The sequence below is a fragment of the Pseudophryne corroboree genome, chromosome 7 (assembly GCF_028390025.1).
Source record: "Pseudophryne corroboree isolate aPseCor3 chromosome 7, aPseCor3.hap2, whole genome shotgun sequence".
Classification (NCBI taxonomy): domain Eukaryota; kingdom Metazoa; phylum Chordata; class Amphibia; order Anura; family Myobatrachidae; genus Pseudophryne; species Pseudophryne corroboree.
In genome coordinates, this window is record NC_086450.1 from 450515444 (window position 1) to 450538231 (window position 22788).

The 22788-nt window shown below is 50.3% G+C and overlaps 1 protein-coding gene across 1 annotated transcript in view; it reads left to right on the forward strand.

Moving 5' to 3' along the window:
* Positions 1–19713: 19713 nt before the first annotated feature.
* The window catches only part of LOC134945630 (cytoplasmic phosphatidylinositol transfer protein 1-like), a 124345-nt gene continuing 121270 nt past the window's right edge, over positions 19714–22788 (forward strand). The window contains exon 1 of the mRNA XM_063935050.1: positions 19714–19854. The gene's annotated coding sequence lies outside the window, so the exon portion shown is untranslated. The remainder of the gene's footprint in view (positions 19855–22788) is intronic.

The window sequence follows — 22788 nt, forward strand, 5'->3', positions numbered from 1 at the left end:
GTGACCCGGGGCCGCCGGAGACACAGGAGGGACACAGGGAGGCGTGCACTGTGCCCTCCGTGTCCCTCCTAACAGCAGGGGAGCGGGGGGAGCAGCGGCGGCGGCGGAGGAAGGGGGGGGGGACGGGGGACGCACGCACTGGGGGGGAATATCTGGCACTGGGGGCATATTTGGTAGGGAGGGGGGGGAGAATATCTGGCACTGGGGACATATCTGGCACTGGGGGGAATATCTGGCACTGGGGGCATATCTGGCACTGGGGGGGTATCTGGCACTGGGGGCATATGTGGCACTGGGGGGGGGGGATATCTGGCACTGGGGGGAATATCTGGCACTGGGGGGATATCTGGCACTGGGGCATTGTCTGGCACTGGGGGGGGAATATCTGGCACTGGGGCGGGAATATCTGGCACTGGGGCATATGTGGCACTGGGGGCATATATAGCACTGGGGGGGGCGATATCTGGCACTGGGGGCATATGTGGCACTGTCGGGGAATATCTGGCACTGGGGGTATATGTGTACCTGGCACATGGGGGGGCTATATTTGGCACTGGGGGCATGTGAGTACCTGGCACCGTGGGGGAATATCTGGCACTGGGGACATATGTGGCACTGGGAGCACAGCCCTAGCAACAAGGACTACATCCTAGCAACGAGCATGACACCCAGTGCATGAAACCCCTGGCAACGAGCATGACACCCAGTGCATGAAACCCCTGGCAACGAGCATGACACCCAGTGCATGAAACCCCTGGCAACGAGCATGACACCCTGAGCATGAAAACCCCTGGCACCGTGCATGGAACCAAGAGCATGAAACCCCTGGCAACGAGCATGACACCCAGTGCATGAAACCCCTGACAACGAGCAGGTATTTGAAAAGTAATTAGAAGCCTTACTGTAGGACTTAATGTGTAATGGGCATTACGGTGTGTGGCATAATGTATCACGGACATTGCGGTGTGTGTCATAATGTGTCACAGGCATTACGGTGTATGGTATACTATATCGCTGGCATTGTGATATGTGGTATAATGTCTCAGGGTCATTGCAGTGTGTGGCATAATGTATCACGGACATTGCGGTGTGTGTCATAATGTGTCAGGCATTACGGTGTGTGGTATACTATATCACGGGCATTGTGGTATGTGGATGTGGTATGTCTCAGGGTCATTGCAGTGTGGCATAATATATAACGGGCATTGCGGTGTGTGGCATAGGGTATAACGGGCATTGCGGTATGTGTCACAGGCATTACGGTGTATGGTATACTATATCACGGGCATTGTGGTATAATGTCTCAAGGTCATTGCAGTGTGTGGCATAATGTGTCACAGGCATTGTATGTGCTATAATGTATCGGGCATTGCAGTGTGTGGTATAATGTATCACGGACATTGCAGTGTGTGTCATACTGTGTCACAGACATTGTATGTGCTATAATGTATCAGGGGCATTGCAGTGTGTAGCATAATGTATAACGGGCATTGCGATTCCTGTCATAATGTGTCACAGGCATTACGGTGTGTGGCATAATGTGTCGGGGGCATTACAGTGTGTGCATATTGTGTCATGTGCATTATTGTGTGTGGAATAATGTCTAAGGGCCATTGCAGTATGTGGAATAATGTATACTGGGCATTACTATAAGGAGGAAAAATGACAAATAATGTAAGGGGCATGAATCAGGATTATTTTTCTTTCCTGTGGTGGCCAACGTCTGGGCGTGCAGGTTGCAAAACTGGGGTATAAGGTAGTCTTTTCCTGCAATACCACGCCCATTCAAACGAAGCCACACCCATTCCAACGAAGCCACGTCCCTTATGGTGCCCCCCCTGTAATTTTTTTCTGGATCCGCCCCTGCTCACACATATACACTACCAACACTGATACACAATCACACTGTGATGTAGCTGGGATCTGGCGCTTAGGATCCTGGCAGTCACAATGCCCACACCGGAATCCCGACACCTGTTAGAATACCAATGCCGGCATCCTAACAGCCGGGATCCCAAAAGTAAGGGGAGGTTATGGATAAATTGCGGGAGGGAGGGTTAGGTTTAGGCTGTGGGCAGAGGAGGTGAGGGTTAGGCTTTGGGGAGGGGGGGATTAGGGGAGGGAGAGGATTATGGTTAGCTGCCTCATCTGCTCCTGTTGGGATTTAAAACAGTCAGGATGCCAGTGGCGGTATTCTGACCTCCGGCATACCGACAGTCGGTTTTTCGTTCTGAACCCCTCACATCCACACTACTCCCACCTATACTACCCACACTACTACACCCTCACATCCACACTACTCCCACCTATACTACCCACACTACTACACCCTCACATCCACACTACTCCCACCTATACTACCCACACTACTACACCCTCACATCCACACTACTCCCACCTATACTACCCACACTACTACACCCTCACATCCACACTACTCCCACCTATACTACCCACACTACTATACAGAAATGGGTTCTCTGCGCACTGAGGTGTTAATCTGAGGCGGGGTGTGCTGCTGGTAATGAGGGGTGTCCCACCCCCCCTTAAATGGTAAGTATACAGATGTGGATAAATCCACAGGGAACCAGCGCTCAAACCCTATTTGTAGTGGTGAATGATACGGTTATAAAGTGAAACTAAAATCAATAATGAAAAAGCAGGTAATATACTTAAGGTTGTTTATTCTAAGATGCTGAGATACTTTCTTTCCCAAAAGGTATAAATTCGGTTTAAAAGTCAATCAGTGATTGGGGCACGCTCCTGGTTTGAGCTTAAATTCTGAAGTGCAAAGTTCAATTGAAAGAACAAATGCTGTAATCTTTGTAAAGTCGAAAAAAAGAAAAAGAAAAAAAGAAAAAGAAAAATGCCACAAAAATAATAATAATGATGATATTATGTACTAAAGTCCAAACGGTTTACAAGTCTATACCTTTCGGAAAAGAAAGTATCTCACCATCTTAGAATAAACAACCTTAAGTATATTACCTGCTTTTTCATTATTGATTTTAGTTTCACTTTATAACCGTATCATTCACCACTACAAATAGGGTTTGAGCGCTGGTTCCCTGTGGATTTATCCACATCTGTATACCTACCCACACTACTACACCCTCACATCCACCCTACTCCCACCTATACTACCCACCCACACTAATACTGCCTCATACCTTCCCTACTCCCACCTATACTTCTCACTACTACACCCTCACACCTACCCTACTCCCATCTATACTGCCCACTAATACACCCTCACACCTACCCTACTCCCATGTATAATGCCCACTAATACACCCTCACACCTACCCTACTACCACTGCTACACTCTCACACCTACCCTACTCCCACCTATACTTCCCACTACTACACCCTCACACCTACCCTACTCCCATCTATACTGCCCACTACTACACCCTCACACCTACCCTACTCCCATCTATACTGCCCGCACTAATACACCCTCACACCTAGCCTAATCCCACTGCTACACCCTCACAGCTACCCTACTTCCATCTATACTACCCACCAGGGCCGTTTCTAGACAATTTGGCTCCCAGTGCGAGATTTCAAAATGCGCCCCCCCCCCCCCTATTGCTCTAAAAAAAAAAATGTGTGCCCCCCCCCCCATATAGCCATAAAAAGAAAAAGCATGCGCGCGCCATAGGCGCGCGCACTCCCGACAAGGGTGTGTGGCCTGATTAAAATGGGCGTGGTCTCATTAAAGTGGGCATGGCCTCATCTGATATCATCACACCCACCACAGGGGGGGAAAAATAAACATAAAAAAGTCCCCTTTTTACACATTACAGCAGGCAAGTGTCCCCATATTACACAGCGTGGCAGGCAGGTGTCCCCATTTTACCCAGCGCGGCAGGCAGGTGTCCCCATTTTACACAGTACGGTAGGCAGGTATCCCCATTTTACACAGTACGCAGGCAGGTGCCCCCATTTTACAAAGTGCAGCAGGCAGGTATCCCCATTTTACACAGTGCGGCAGGCAGGTATCCCCATTTTACACAGCACGGCAGGCAGATATCCCCATTTTACACAGCGCGGCAGGCAGATATCCCCATCCCCATTGTACACAGTACGCAGGCAGATATCCCCATTTTACACAGTACGCAGGCAGATATCCCCATTTTACACAGTACGCAGGCAGATGCCCCCATATTACACAGTACGCAGGCAGGTGCCCCCATATTACACAGTACGCAGGCAGGTGCCCCCATATTACACAGTACGCAGGCAGATGCCCCCATATTACACAGTACGCAGGCAGGTGCCCCCATATTACACAGTACGCAGGCAGGTGCCCCCATATTACACAGTACGCAGGCAGGTGCCCCCATATTACACAGTACGCAGGCAGGTGCCCCCATATTACACAGTACACAGGCAGGTGCCCCCATATTACACAGTACGCAGGCAGGTGCCCCCATTTTACACAGTACGCAGGCAGATGCCCCCATATTACACAGTACGCAGGCAGGTGCCCCCATATTACACAGTACGCAGGCAGGTGCCCCCATATTACACAGTACGCAGGCAGATGCCCCCATATTACACAGTACGCAGGCAGATGCCCCCATATTACACAGTACGCAGGCAGGTGCCCCCCATATTACACAGTACGCAGGCAGGTGCCCCCATATTACACAGCACGCAGGCAGGTGCCCCCATATTACACAGTACGCAGGCAGATGCTCCCATATTACACAGTACGCAGGCAGGTGCCCCAATATTACACAGTACGCAGGCAGGTGCCCCCATATTACACAGTACGCAGGCAGATGCCCCCATATTACACAGTACGCAGGCAGGTGCCCCCATATTACACAGTACGCAGGCAGGTGCCCCCATATTACACAGTACGCAGGCAGGTGCCCCCATATTACACAGTACGCAGGCAGGTGCCCCCATATTACACAGTACGCAGGCAGGTGCCCCCATTTTACACAGTGCGGCAGGCAGGTATCCCCATAGGCAGGTGTCCCCATTTTACACAGTGCGGCAGCGGCAGGCTGGTTTCAAGTTGAGGGGAAGGAAGGGGGAGAGGGGGGGGGAGAGAGAGAGAGAATACTTACGTCTTCCCGCTCTTCGGTCCCGCCGCCTCACGTCCCACGCGCCGGCCGCCTCCTCCTTCATGCTTATCTCCTTCTCGCCTCTCCCGAGCGCTCCTGCTCGGGGGGCGGGGCTTCGCGGAATGACGCGTTTGCGTCGTGACGTCACGACGCAAACGCGTCATTCCGCGAAACTCCGCCCCCTGAGCAGGAGCGCTCGGGAGAGGCGAGAAGGAGTAACAAAGTGCCGCGGCGGGCGCCCCGTGCGTTTGCACGGCTCGCCCGCCGCTAGAAACGGCACTGCTACCCACACTACTACACCATCACACCTACCCTACTTCCACCTACACGACCCATGCTAAAACACCCTCACACCTACCCTATTCCCACCTATACTTCCAACTACTACACCCTCACACCTACCCTACTCCCACTTATACTTCTGACACAACTACACCCTCACACCTACCCTACATCCACCTACACTACCCACACTAATACACCCTCACACCTACCCTACTCCTACCTATACTACCCACACTACTACACCCTCACACCTACCCTACTCCCACACATATACTACTCACACTAATACACCCTCACACCTACCCTACTCCCATCTATACTGCCCGCACTAATACACCTTCACACCTAGCCAACTCCCACCGCTACACCCTCACACCTACCCTACTCCTACCTATACTACCCACACTACTACACCCTCACACCTACCCTACTCCCACACATATACAACTCACACTAATACACCCTCACACCTACCCTACTCCCATCTATACTGCCCGCACTAATACACCCTCACACCTAGCCTACTCCCACCGCTACACCCTCAAACCTACCCTACTTTTATCTATACTACCCACACTACTACACCCTCACACCTACCCTACACCCACCTACACTTCCCACACTACTACACCTTCACACCTACCCTACTTCCACCTACACTATCCACACTAATACACCCTCACACCTACCCTTCTCCTACCTATACTACCCACACTACTACACCCTCACACCTACCCTACTCCCACATATATACTACTCACACTAATACACCCTCAGACCTGCCGTACTCCCACCTATACTACAAACATTGATACACCCTAACACCTACCCTACTCCCACCTATACTACCCACACTATTACACCTTCATACCTACCCTACTCCCACCTATACTACTGACACAGATAACCGTCACACCTATCCTACTCCCACCTATACTACCCACACTAATACACCCTTACACCTACCCTACTCCCACACTAATACACCCTCACACCTAACCTACTCCCACCTATACTCCCCACACGGATAAACGTCACACCTACCCTACTCCCACAAATACTACCCACACTACTACACCCTCACACCTACCCTACTCCCACACATATACTACTCACACTAATACACCCTCACACCTACCCTACTCCCATCTATACTGCCCGCACTAATACACCCTCACACCTAGCCTACTCCCACCGCTACACCCTCACACCTACCCTACTTTTATCTATACTACCCACACTACTACACCCTCACACCTACCCTACACCCACCTACACTTCCCACACTACTACACCTTCACACCTACCCTACTTCCACCTACACTATCCACACTAATACACCCTCACACCTACCCTTCTCCTACCTATACTACCCACACTACTACACCCTCACACCTACCCTACTCCCACATATATACTACTCACACTAATACACCCTCAGACCTGCCGTACTCCCACCTATACTACAAACATTGATACACCCTAACACCTACCCTACTCCCACCTATACTACCCACACTATTACACCTTCATACCTACCCTACTCCCACCTATACTACTGACACAGATAACCGTCACACCTATCCTACTCCCACCTATACTACCCACACTAATACACCCTTACACCTACCCTACTCCCACACTAATACACCCTCACACCTAACCTACTCCCACCTATACTCCCCACACGGATAAACGTCACACCTACCCTACTCCCACAAATACTACCCACACTACTACACCCTCACACCTACCCTACTCCCACACATATACTACTCACACTAATACACCCTCACACCTACCCTACTCCCATCTATACTGCCCGCACTAATACACCTTCACACCTAGCCTACTCCCACCGCTACACCCTCACACCTACCCTACTCCTACCTATACTACCCACACTACTACACCCTCACACCTACCCTACTCCCACACATATACTACTCACACTACCTACCCTACTCCCACCTATACTACCCACACTAGCATACCCTCACACCTACTCCCACCTATACTCCTATACTACTCACACTCATACACCCTCATACCTACCCTACTCCCACCTATACTACCAACATTAATACACCCTTACACCTTCCCTACCTCACCTATACTACTCACTCTAGTACACCCTCACACCTACCCTACTCCCACCTACACTACCAACACTGATACACGCTCACACCTACCCTACTCCCCCCATAATACCCACACTAATACGCCCTCACATCTACCTATACGACCCACACTAATACACCCTTCCACCTACTCTATTCCCCGCTGTATTACTAGAACTGATACACCCTCACACCTATTGTACTCCAACCTATACCACCAACACTGATATACCCTCACCTACCGCACTCCTATCTATACTACTCACACTGATATACCCTCACCTACCCTAGCCCCACCTATACTACTCACACTAATACACCCTCACACCTACCCTACTCCCACCTATACTACCCACAATAAGACACCCTCACACCTACCCTACTCCAAACCTATACTACCCACACTAATACACCCTCACACCTACCCTACTCCCACCTATACTACCAACACTAATACACCCTCACACCTACCCTACTCCCACCTATACTACCAACACTAATACACCCTTACACCTTCCCTACCCCACTTATACTACTCATTCTAATACACCCTCACACCTACCCTACTCCCACCTATACTACCCACACTAATTCACCCTCATACATATTCCCACCTATACTACAAACATTGATACACCCTAACACCTACCCTACTCCCACCTATACTACCCACACTAATACACCTTCATACCTACCCTACTCCCACCTATACTACCGACACGGATAAACGTCACACCTACCCTACTCCCACCTATACTACCCACACAAATACACCCTTACACCTACCCTACTCCCACACTAATACACCCTCACACCTACCGTACTCCCACCTATTCTACCCACACTAATACACCCTCACACCTAACCTTCTCCCACCTATACTCCCCACACAGATACACATTGCACCTTCCCTACTCCCACAAATACTACCCACACTAATACACCCTTACACCTACCCTACTCCCACCTATACTACCAACACTAGTACACCCTCACACCTACTCACACCTATGCTACTCACACTAATACACCCTTACACCTTCCCTACCTCACCTATACTACTCACTCTAGTACACCCTCACACCTACCCTACTCCCACCTACACTACCAACACTGATACACGCTCACACCTACCCTACTCCCCCCATACTACCCACACTAATACGCCCTCACATCTACCTATACGACCCACACTAATACACCCTCCCACCTACTCTATTCCCCGCTATATTACTAGAACTGATACACCCTCACACCTATTGTACTCCAACCTATACCACCAACACTGATATACCCTCACCTACCGCACTCCTATCTATACTACTCACACTGATATACCCTCACCTACCCTAGCCCCACCTATACTACCCACACTAATACACCCTCACACCTATCCTACTCCCACCTATACTACTCACAATAAGACACCCTCACACCTACCCTACTCCGAACCTATACTACCCACACTAATACACCCTCACACCTACCCTACTCCTACCTATACTACCAACACTAATACACCCTCACACCTACCCTACTCCCACCTATACTACCAACACTAATACACCCTCACATTACCCTACTCCGAACCTATACTACACACACTAACACACCCTCACATCTACCCTACTCCCACCTATACTACCCACACTAATACACCCTCACACCTACCCTATTCCCACCTATACTACCAACACTGATCTTTCTTAACACCTACACTACTCCTACCTATACTACGTACACTAATACACCATCCCACCTGTACGACCCACACTAATGCACCCTCACACCTCTACTACTCCCACCTATACTACCAACGCAATCACACAGGGATGTAGTTGGGATCCCGGCAGTTGCAATACCGACACCGGAGTACCGATACCTGTTATAATACTGATGCCTGTATCCCGACAGCCGGGTACCCACACTGATAAACCCTCACACCTACCCTACTCCGACCTACACTACCCACACTAATACACCCTCACATCTACCGTACTCCCACCTATACTACCCACACTAATACACCCTCACACCTACCCTACTCCCCCCTATACTACCCACACGGATAAACGTCACACCTACCCTACTCCCACCTATACTACCCACACTAATACACCCTTACACCTACCCTACTCCCAGCTATACTACCCACACTAATACACCCTCACACCTACCCTACTCCTACCTATACTACCAACACTAATACACCCTCACACCTACCCTACTCCCACCTATACTACCAACACTAATACACCCTCACATTACCCTACTCCGAACCTATACTACACACACTAACACACCCTCACATCTACCCTACTCCCACCTATACTACCCACACTAATACACCCTCACACCTACCCTACTCCGACCTACACTACCCACACTAATACACCCTCACATCTACTGTACTCCCACCTATACTACCCACACTAATACACCCTCACACCTACCCTACTCCCCCCTATACTACCCACACGGATAAACGTCACACCTACCCTACTCCCACCTATACTACCCACACTAATACACCCTTACACCTACCCTACTCCCACCTATACTACCCACACTAATACACCCTTACACCTACCCTACTCCCAGCTATACTACCCACACTAATACACCCTTACACCTACCCTACTCCCACGTATACTACCCACACTAATACACCCTCACACCTACCCTACTCCCACCTATACTACCCACACTAATAATCCCTCACACCTGCCCTACTCCCATCTACACTACCGACACTGATAAACCCTCACACCTACCCTACTCCCACCTATACTACCCACACTAATACACTCTCACACCTACCCTACTCCCACCTATACTACCCACACTAGTACACCCTCACACCTACTCCCACCTATAATACCCACACTGCTACACCCTCACACCTACCCTACTCCCACATATACTACCCACACTAATACACCCTCCCACCTACCCTATTCCCAGCTATGTTACTCAAACTGAAACACCCTCACACCTACCCTACTCCCACCTATAATTCCCACACTAGTACACCCTCACACCTACTCACACCTATACTACTCACACTAATACACCCTCTTACCTACCCTAATCCCACCTACACTACCCAAACTGATACACCCTCACACCTACCCTACACCAACCTACACTACCACACTGATACACGCTAACACCTACCCTACTCCCCCCATACTACCCACACAAATACACCCTCACACCTACCTATACAACCCACACTAATAAACCCTCCCACCAACCCCATTCCCAGCTATATTACTCAAACTGATACACCCTCACACCTACTGTACTCCAACCTATACCATCAACACTGACATACCCTCACCATCCCCACTCCAATCTACACTACTTACACTGATATACCCTCACCTACACTACTCCCAACTATACTACCCACACTAAGACACCATCACACCTTCACTACTCCGAACCTATACTACCTAAACTAATACACCCTTACACCTGCCCCACCCCCACCTATACTACCAACACTGATACACCCTTACACTTACCCTACTCCCACGTACACTAACCACACTAATACACCCTCACACCTACCGTACTCCGACCTACACTACCCACACTGATACACAATCACACCTACCCTACTCCCACCTATACTACACACACTAATACACCCTCACACTTTTCCTACTTCCATCTAAACTACCAACACTGATACACACTCACACCTACCTATACTACCCACACTAATACAACCTCCCACCTACCCTATTCCCAGCTATATTACTTAAACTTAAACACCCTAACAAGTACCGTACTCCCACCTATACCACCAACAATTATATAGCATCACCTACCCTACTCCTATCTATACTACTCCCACTGATTTACGCTCATCTACCCTACTCCCACTAATACACTCTCACCTACCTTACTCCCACCTATAATTCCCACACTAGTACACCTCACACCTACTCCCACCTTTACTACTCACAGTGATACACTCACACCTACCTTAATCCCACCTATACTACCCACACTAATACACCCTCCCACCTACCCTATTCCCAGCTATATTACTCAAACTGAAACACCCTCACACCTACCCTACTCCCACCTATACTAACCACACTAATACACCCTCACACCTTCCCTACTCCCACCTATTCTATCCACACTAATACACCCTTACACCTACCCTACTCCCCCATACTACCAACACTAATACACCCTCACACCTACCTATACGACCCACATTAATACATCCTCCCACATTCCCTATTCCCATCTATACTACTCACACTAATTCACCCTCACACCTAGCCTACTCCCACCTACACTACCCACACTGATACACCCTCACACATATACTACTGTTACCTATACTACCCACACTAAGACACCCTCACACCTACCCTACTCTGAACCTATACTACACACACTAATACACCCTCATACCTATCCTACTCCCACCTACACTACCCACACTAATACACCCTCACACCTGCCGTACTCCGACCTACACTACCCACACTGATACACAATCACACCTACCCTACTCCCACCTATACTACACACACTAATACACCCTCACACTTTTCCTACTTCCATCTAAACTACCAACACTGATACACACTCACACCTACCTATACTACCCACACTAATACAACCTCCCACCTACCCTATTCCCAGCTATATTACTTAAACTTAAACACCCTAACAAGTACCGTACTCCCACCTATACCACCAACACTGATATACCATCACCTACCCTACTCCTATCTATACTACTCCCACTGATTTACGCTCATCTACCCTACTCCCACTAATACACTCTCACCTACCTTACTCCCACCTATAATTCCCACACTAGTACACCTCACACCTACTCCCACCTTTACTACTCACAGTGATACACTCACACCTACCTTAATCCCACCTATACTACCCACACTAATACACCCTCCCACCTACCCTATTCCCAGCTATATTACTCAAACTGAAACACCCTCACACCTACCCTACTCCCACCTATACTAACCACACTAATACACCCTCACACCTTCCCTACTCCCACCTATGCTATCCACACTAATACACCCTCACACCTTCCCTACTCCCACCTATGCTATCCACACTAATACACCCTCACACCTACCCTACTCCCCCCATAATACCCACACTAATACACCCTCACACCTACCTATACGACCCACACTAATACACCCTCCCACCTACCCTATTCCCAGCTATATTACTCCAGCTAATACACCCTCACACCTGCTGTACTCCAACCTATACCACCAACACTGATATACCGTCACCTACCCTACTCCTATCTATACTACTCACCCTGATATACTCTCACCTACCCTACTCCTACCTATACTACGCACACTAATACACCCTCACACCTAGCCTACTCCCACCTACACTACCCACACTGATACACCCTCACACATATATTACTGTTACCTACAGTATACTACCCACTCTAAGACACCCTCACACCTACCCTACTCCGAACCTATACTACTCACACTAATACACCCTCATACCTACCCTACTCCCACCTACACTACCCACAATGATACACCCTCACACCTTCCCTACTCCCACCTATACTACTCACTCTAATACACCCTCACATCTACCCTACTTCCACCTATACTACCCACACTAATACACCCTCACACCTACCCTACTCCCACCATACTACCCACACTAATACAGCCTCACACCTACCTATACGACTAACACTAATACACCCTCCCACATACCCTATTCCCAGCTATTTTACTCAAACTGAAACACCCCCACACCTACCCTACTCCCACCTATACTACCAACACTGATATACCCTCACCTACCCTTCTCCTATCTATACTACCCTCACCGACTCTACTCCCACTAATACACTCTCACACCTACCCTACTCCCACCTATAATTCACATCTACTCCCACCTATACTACCCACTCTAATACACTTTCACACCTACCCTACTCCCACCTACACTACCAACACTAATACATGCTAACACCTACCCTACTCCCCCATACCACCCACACTAATACACCCTCACAGCTACCTATACGACCCACATTAATACACCCTCCCACCTACCCTATTCCAAGCTAAATCACTCAAACTGATACACCCTCACACCTACTGTACTCCAACCTACACCACTAGCACTGATATACCCTCACCTAACCTACTCCTATCTATACTACTCACAGTGATATTCCCTCAAATACCATACTCCCACCTATATTACTCACACTAATACCCCCTCATACCTACTCTCCTCCCACCTACACTACCCACACTTATACACCCTCACACGTACCCTACTGCCACCTATACTACCCACACTAATATACCCTCACACCCACCCTACTCCCCACATAGTACCCACACAAATACACCCTCACACCCACCCTACTCCTAACCTATACTACTCACACTAAAACACCTTCATACCTACCCTACTCCCACCTATACTACTCACTCTAATACACCCTCACGCCTACCCTACTCCCACCTATACTACCCACACTAATATACCCTCACACCTACCCTACTCCCCCCATAGTACCCACACTAATACACCCTCACACCTACCTGTACGACCCACACTAATACACCCTCCCACCTACCCTATTCCCAGCTATATTACTCAAACTGATACACCCTCACACCTACTGTACTGCAACCTATACCACCAGCACTGATATACCCTCACCTACTCTACTCCCACCTATACTACCCACATTAATACACCCTCACACCTACCGTACTCCGACCTACACTACCCACACTGATACACGCTCACACCTACCTTACATCCCCCATAGTACCCACACTAATACACCCTCGCACCTACCTATACGAACAACACTACTACATCCTCACACCTACCCTATTCCCATCTATATTACTCAAACTGATGCACCCTCACACCTACTGTACTCCAACCTATACCACCAGCACTGATATACCCTCATCTACCCTACTCCTATCTATACTACTCACACTGATATACTCTCACCTACCCTACTCCTACCTATACTACTGACGCTAATACACCCTCACACCTACTGTACCCCAACCTATACCACCAGCACTGATATACACTCACCTACCCTACTTCTATCTACTGTATACTACTCACAGTGATATACCCTCACCTACCCTACTCCCAACTATACTACTCACACTAATACACTCTCACACCTACCCTACTCCCGCCTACACTACCCACACTGATACACCCTCACACGTACCCTACTGCCACCTATACTACCCACAGTATGACACCCTCACACCTACCCTACTCCCACCTATACGACCCACATTAATACACCCTCCCACCTACCCTATTCCAAGCTAAATCACTCAAACTGATACACCCTCACACCTACTGTGCTCCAACCTACACCACTAGCACTGATATACCCTCACCTAACCTACTCCTATCTATACTACTCACAGTGATATTCCCTCAAATACCATACTCCCACCTATATTACTCACACTAATACCCCCTCATACCTACTCTCCTCCCACCTACACTACCCACACTTATACACCCTCACACGTACCCTACTGCCACCTATACTACCCACACTAATATACCCTCACACCCACCCTACTCCCCACATAGTACCCACACTAATACACCCTCACACCCACCCTACTCCTAAACTATACTACTCACACAAAAACACCTTCATACCTACCCTACTCCCACCTATACTACTCACTCTAATACACCCTCACGCCTACCCTACTCCCACCTATACTACCCACACTAATATACCCTCACACCTACCCTTCTCCCCCCATAGTACCCACACTAATACACCCTCACACCTACCTGTACAACCCACACTAATACACCCTCCCACCTACCCTATTCCCAGCTATATTACTCAAACTGATACACCCTCACACCTACTGTACTGCAACCTATACCACCAGCACTGATATACCCTCACCTACTCTACTCCCACCTATACTACCCACATTAATACACCCTCACACCTACCGTACTCCGACCTACACTACCCACACTGATACACGCTCACACCTACCTTACATCCCCCATAGTACCCACACTAATACACCCTCACACCTACCTATACGACCAACACTACTACATCCTCACACCTACCCTATTCCCATCTATATTACTCAAACTGATGCACCCTCACACCTACTGTACTCCAACCTATACCACCAGCACTGATATACCCTCATCTACCCTACTCCTATCTATACTACTCACACTGATATACTCTCACCTACCCTACTCCTACCTATACTACTGACGCTAATACACCCTCACACCTACTGTACCCCAACCTATACCACCAGCACTGATATACACTCACCTACCCTACTTCTATCTACTGTATACTACTCACAGTGATATACCCTCACCTACCCTACTCCCAACTATACTACTCACACTAATACACTCTCACACCTACCCTACTCCCGCCTACACTACCCACACTGATACACCCTCACACGTACCCTACTGCCACCTATACTACCCACAGTATGACACCCTCACACCTACCCTACTCCCACTACTACCAACACTGATACACAAACACCCTCACACCTACCCCACTCCCACCTATACTACCCACACTAATAACCCCTCACACCTACCCTACTCCCACTGTAGTGTGTGTGTGTGTGTGTGTGTGTGTGTGTGTGTGTGTGTGTGTGTGTGTGTGTAAGGAGTGTGAGAGCACTTTATACCCCTTTCAGACCGACAATAGTCGGGTCGCACCCGGGAATGTGTACACGGGTGCTTCCCAGGTGCGACCCGGCTTGAGACCCCTTCAGACATGCGGCCCGACCTGGCATATTGCCAGGTTGGTGACGTCACCGCTGGCGCTACCGGAGGCGGTGCTTGGAGATAATCATCTCCAAGCACCACCTCCTCCTGTGCAGAGAACGGGTGCCAGGTCGCCTTGACTCGGCATACCCGTTCACACTGCGCGCATCCCGGGGCGATCCTGGATTCAACCCTGGTCGAGACCTGGGATGAAATGCCGGGACGCTCGTCCCGGGATATTCTTTCAGTACCCTAACACACTGAGCAAATTCCTGGGTTGATGCGCGTTTATGTGCAATAACCCGGGAGATTTTTGTCAGTTTGAAAGGGGTATTAGTGTGTGCGTGCATGTGGAAAGAGTTTGAGAGCACTATAGAGTGTGTGTGCGCGTGCGTGTAAGGAGTGTGAGAGCACTGTAGTGTGTGTTTGTTAGTAGTAGAGAGCACAGTGTGTGTGTGTGTGTGGTGTGAGAGCACTGTACTGTATGAGAGACACCCTGACACCAGAAGCACAGACACACAATAGTGTGAGATAGAGGAAGGAGTTAAGTGGATGGGGAGACGAGTTACCCACCACATGAGGAGAGAGGCACCACACACTAGGCAATAGCACAGAGAAGAGAGGGGCAATAAGAGGGCAACAGCACAGAGAAGAGGGGGACTATAAGAGGGCAGCAGCACAGAGGAGCAATAAGAGGGCAACAGCACAGAGAAGAGGGGAGCAATAAGAGGGCAGCAGCACAGAGGAGCAATAAGAGGGCAACAGCACAGAGAAGAGGGGGGCAATAAGAGGGCAGCAGCACAGAGGAGCAATAAGCAGGGACAACAGCACAGAGAAGAGAGGGGCCATAAGAGGGCAGCAGCATAGAGGAGCAATAAGCAAGGGCAACAGCACAGATGAGAGAGTGGCAATTAGAAGACACAGCATGGGCAGCAGCAGGGAGGAGTGAGGGGCAATAAGAAGACACAGCAGGGACAGCAGCAGGGAGGAGAGAGGGGCAATAAGAAGACACAGCAGGGAGGAGTGAGGGGCAATAAGAAGACACAGCAGGGACAGCAGCAGGGAGGAGAGAGGGGCAATAAGAAGACACAGCAGGGAGGAGTGAGTGGCAATAAGAAGAAGACACAGCAGGGACAGCAGCAGGGAGGAGAGAGGGGCAATAAGAAGACACAGCAGGGGAGAGGGGCAATAAGAAGACACAGCAGGGAGGAGTGGGGGCAATAAGAAGACAGCAGGGCAGCAGCAGGGAGGAGAGAGGGGCAATAAGAAGACACAGCAGGGAGGAGTGAGTGGCAATAAGAAGACACAGCAGGGACAGCAGCAGGGAGGAGAGAGGGGCAATAAGAAGACACAGCAGGGGAGAGGGGCAATAAGAAGACACAGCAGGGAGGAGTGGGGGCAATAAGAAGACACAGCAGGGCAGCAGCGGGGAGGAGAGAGGGGCAATAAGAAGACACAGCAGGGGCAGCAGCAGGGAGGAGTGGGGGCAATAAGAAGACACAGCAGGGAGGAGAGAGGGGCAATAAGAAGACACAGCAGGGAGGAGAGAGGGGCAATAAGAAGACACAGCAGGGGCATCAGCAGGGAGGAGTGGGGGCAATAAGAAGACACAGCAGTGCAGCAGCAGGGAGGAAAGAGGGGCAATAAGAAGACACAGCAGGGGCAGCAGCAGGGAGGAGTGGGGGCAATAAGAAGACACAGCAGGGAGGAGAGAGGGGCAATAAGAAGACACAGCAGGGAGGAGAGAGGGGCAATAAGAAGACACAGCAGGGGCATCAGCAGGGAGGAGTGGGGGCAATAAGAAGACACAGCAGTGCAGCAGCAGGGAGGAAAGAGGGGCAATAAGAAGACACAGCAGGGGCAGCAGCAGGGAGGAGTGGGGGCAATAAGAAGACACAGCAGAGACAGCAGCAGGGAGGAGAGAGGGGCAATAAGAAGACACAGCAGGGAGGAGTGAGTGGCAATAAGAAGAAGACACAGCAGGGACAGCAGCAGGGAGGAGAGAGGGGCAATAAGAAGACACAGCAGGGGAGAGGGGCAATAAGAAGACACAGCAGGGAGGAGTGGGGGCAATAAGAAGACAGCAGGGCAGCAGCAGGGAGGAGAGAGGGGCAATAAGAAGACACAGCAGGGAGGAGTGAGTGGCAATAAGAAGAAGACACAGCAGGGACAGCAGCAGGGAGGAGAGAGGGGCAATAAGAAGACACAGCAGGGAGGAGTGGGGGCAATAAGAAGACAGCAGGGCAGCAGCAGGGAGGAGAGAGGGGCAATAAGAAGACACAGCAGGGAGGAGTGAGTGTCAATAAGAAGAAGACACAGCAGGGACAGCAGCAGGGAGGAGAGAGGGGCAATAAGAAGACACAGCAGGGGAGAGGGGCAATAAGAAGACACAGCAGGGAGGAGTGGGGGCAATAAGAAGACAGCAGGGCAGCAGCAGGGAGGAGAGAGGGGCAATAAGAAGACACAGCAGGGAGGAGTGAGTGGCAATAAGAAGACACAGCAGGGACAGCAGCAGGGAGGAGAGAGGGGCAATAAGAAGACACAGCAGGGGAGAGGGGCAATAAGAAGACACAGCAGGGAGGAGTGGGGGCAATAAGAAGACACAGCAGGGCAGCAGCAGGGAGGAGAGAGGGGCAATAAGAAGACACAGCAGGGGCAGCAGCAGGGAGGAGTGGGGGCAATAAGAAGACACAGCAGGGAGGAGAGAGGGGCAATAAGAAGACACAGCAGGGAGGAGAGAGGGGCAATAAGAAGACACAGCAGGGGCATCAGCAGGGAGGAGTGGGGGCAATAAGAAGACACAGCAGTGCAGCAGCAGGGAGGAAAGAGGGGCAATAAGAAGACACAGCAGGGGCAGCAGCAGGGAGGAGTGGGGGCAATAAGAAGACACAGCAGAGACAGCAGCAGGGAGGAGAGAGGGGCAATAAGAAGACACAGCAGGGAGGAGTGAGTGGCAATAAGAAGAAGACACAGCAGGGACAGCAGCAGGGAGGAGAGAGGGGCAATAAGAAGACACAGCAGGGGAGAGGGGCAATAAGAAGACACAGCAGGGAGGAGTGGGGGCAATAAGAAGACACAGCAGGGCAGCAGCAGGGAGGAGAGAGGGGCAATAAGAAGACACAGCAGGGGCAGCAGCAGGGAGGAGTGGGGGCAATAAGAAGACACAGCAGGGAGGAGAGAGGGGCAATAAGAAGACACAGCAGGGAGGAGTGGGGGCAATAAGAAGACACAGCACGGCAGCAGCAGGGAGGAGAGAAGGGCAATAAGACACAGCAGGGGCAGCAGCAGGGAGGAGAGAGGGGCAATAAGAAAGAAGACACAGCAGGGGCAGCAGGTGACAGCAGCACTCAGGCACACATAGTATAACGCCTGCTCCCTAGCAGCAGCAGGAGAACAGAGGAGGGGCGGCCTGGGGAGGGGGATAACCGTGGCAACGGCATAGGAGAGAGGATATTTAATACATCTCGCACATGTAACTGGGGAAAGAGCAAGAGCAGCAGCATCATCCTCCGCACACAGCCGCCGCTCAGGTAAGCGATGCACCTGCAGCCCCGCTATCCCGCAGCCCGGATCCCTGTCCCTGCCTGGCTGCTGCCTGCCCGCCGCACTCCTCAGTGTTCCACTGACGGCACAGGGCTGAGGAGTGCAGCCGGGCTCCTGCTGCAGCCACCGGGCAAACTTTCCCCGGCAGGGACCTGTGCTGCTGAGGGCACTCGCTGGCTTTCTGTTTCTCTTTCCGTATTCCTCTAGAAGCAGAATGTGCATCACTGGCTGTGGGGGAGATGTGCAGGGGATAGAGTGCAAGCTCCTGGGGGCTTCTGGTGAGAGAGAGTGTGTGTGTGTGTGTGTGTGTGTGTGTGTGTGTGTGTGTGTGTGTGTGTGTGTGTGTGTGTGTGTGTGTGTGGTGTATAGAGTCTCACACATAGGAAAGTCACAGCTGTACATCTATATATATCTATATCTATAATTCTATATGTTTCTGTATACTTGTGTGAATGTATGTGTGTGTGTGTATATATATATATATATATATATATATATATGCACACCTGCATGCTGTACAATAGGTATTAGATACAGGAATACACCAGAGCATGCACTTCGTTTCCTGGACATCCAGCCTGGGCAGCAAGCGCTGTTGCAGCGTGTCATGTGATTACATATGTCCCACATGTAATGAGCCTGGCTGAGAGCACCATTGCTGGAGGATGTTTACTTTTCCTTTGTAACTCATCTGTGCACATAGTGTGTGTATATTATTGTAAGAGAGCAGGCAAGCCGAATACTGCCGGCGGGAATGGAGCGGTCGCAGCAGGTATCGGAGATATGTGCAGTGGTCCCCCCTATACATACATTGCAGGGATACAGTATTTGCGTCTAGCCCCCCCAAACGGCTGTTTTCGGGGAAATAGCCTCAAATGGGTTCAGTATGAATTGACTGGATAGGATGCTGGCTGTCAGTATACCAACAGCTGCATCTCGTCCATCAGAATCCCAACAGGCCACCAGGAAGCCCCCTAACCCTCCTCTTCCCCCTAGTCTAACACTAACCCTCCCTTGTGGGTGCCTAAGCCTCCCCGCAGGGTGCCTAACCCTCCCTTCCCCGCTGCCTAAACCTAACCCTCCCTGCTTGATGCCTAACCCTAATCTCCCCTTCTATGTGCCTAACTCTCCCTCCCCGGCCCCTAACCCTAACCTTCCCGTCCCTGCACTGTAACCCTAACCCCCCTTCTCCTGCCTAAACCTAATCTCCCCCCCCCTTCCAACTGTGTGAGGATGGTCGGGATGCCGGCTGTCGGTAATGTGACGCCGGCATCCCGAGCAGAGTCGGAATCTAGACGCCAGCATTGCATCCTAGTTTGGGATCCCGGCGTCGGTATATCGTCTGCCGGGATCCTGTCTGCAAATATGCAATGATAAATGGGCCCCCTACATCTTCCATCAGGTACAATAAACGGGTGGTCTTCAGTTTGCCGGCTGTTGGTATCCCGGCGCACAGTATACTGGCGCAGGAATCCTGACACCTTTTCTCCCTCTTGGGGGTCCATGCCCCCCCTGGAGGGAGAATAGATAGCGTGGTGCACATAGCACGCCACCGTGCCCGCAGTGAGCCCGCAAGGGGCTCATTTGCGCTCGCCCAGCTGTCGGTGTGCCGGCGGTCGGGATTCCGGCGCCGGTATACTGGCCGCCAGGAGCCCGGCCGCCGACATACCATACTACACCCCAATAAACATAGTGATTAAACAGCGCTCAAAGAACAGAGTGCAGCTTCCAAAGGAACAGAGGAAACCATCGTCCTCTTATCGAATAATTCCAATCAGTACATTCCTTAATATACGGCGCTTCCTTAATGTTCTTATTATTCCTCAAGAGAGACAGAAGATTATTTCATAGTGTAGAATGTTTGGCAATGTGGACATTCACCTCTAGTGTAACACTCCTTTCTATACGTTGTGTGATAACGAGAGGCCAAGAACCAGAAGTTGGTTGGAATGAGCACCTTTTCCTCCCCGTATGGTAATAAGGTTACCTTTACATTCTCCTCAGCACAGAGGAATAAACAGCCCAGTGATTAACAATTCACACTCTGGAAAAGTTCTTCAGTAGAACAGCCCCATTGAAGAAATGGCCAAGCAGTCCCACTAGAACGCGTTTTCAGTTTCCCTTCTTCCAGTAGCGGCGATTGAAGGGGAACTGACCTATATACCATTTCCTGATGCCCAGATACCACTGGAAGAAGGGAAACCGAAAACACACGTTCTAGCGGGACTAGTCTACATCTTATGCAGGCCTGGTGAGCAACCAAACGAGAACGTTGGTGAGTAACCGGGACTCTGTAAAATGCGCTTGTCTGATTTTGCTCAGACTTTGCTACATCTGGTAGGTATATATAGACTTGTTGTAGGAGTGTCCATGTGTTTTAAGGGTTCGTTAATATCGGCGGCCAGGATGCCGGCAGCTGTGCTTACCACGATGCGGACTCGGTGGCTTGCTATGCTCTCCACAGGTTCTTTTCCCACTTATGGCTGTCGTGGACATCCACGAGTGGGAATAGTCTTGTTTGGCCGGTGTTCCGGCCGAACAGTATACCAGTTTTTTATATTTTAATAAATGTGTCATGCAGTATCACGCTGTGTGATTCCCCTTGTATTTTTTTTACCGTGTTTTTATGAAAATTGTGAGGTGGAGATAAAAATAAAGATTTGGAAGAATCGACGCTGGTAGCTGCTCGTCTTGTATGGAAATTTATAGGCTGTTTTATCCTCAATTGTGAGGAATGAGATAAGGAAACCTTGAAACCAGAGGGCCACCTCAGGGTGTGTTTGGCAGTGTTCTTGGATGGGGCTGTTCGGGGTGCAATTAATTTGCCAGCTGTCCGGATCGCGGCGGTCAGGATACCGACGCCGGAATCCCAACAGCCAGCAATGCCGACAGCCGGAATCCCAGTGCACAGAGGCTATTCC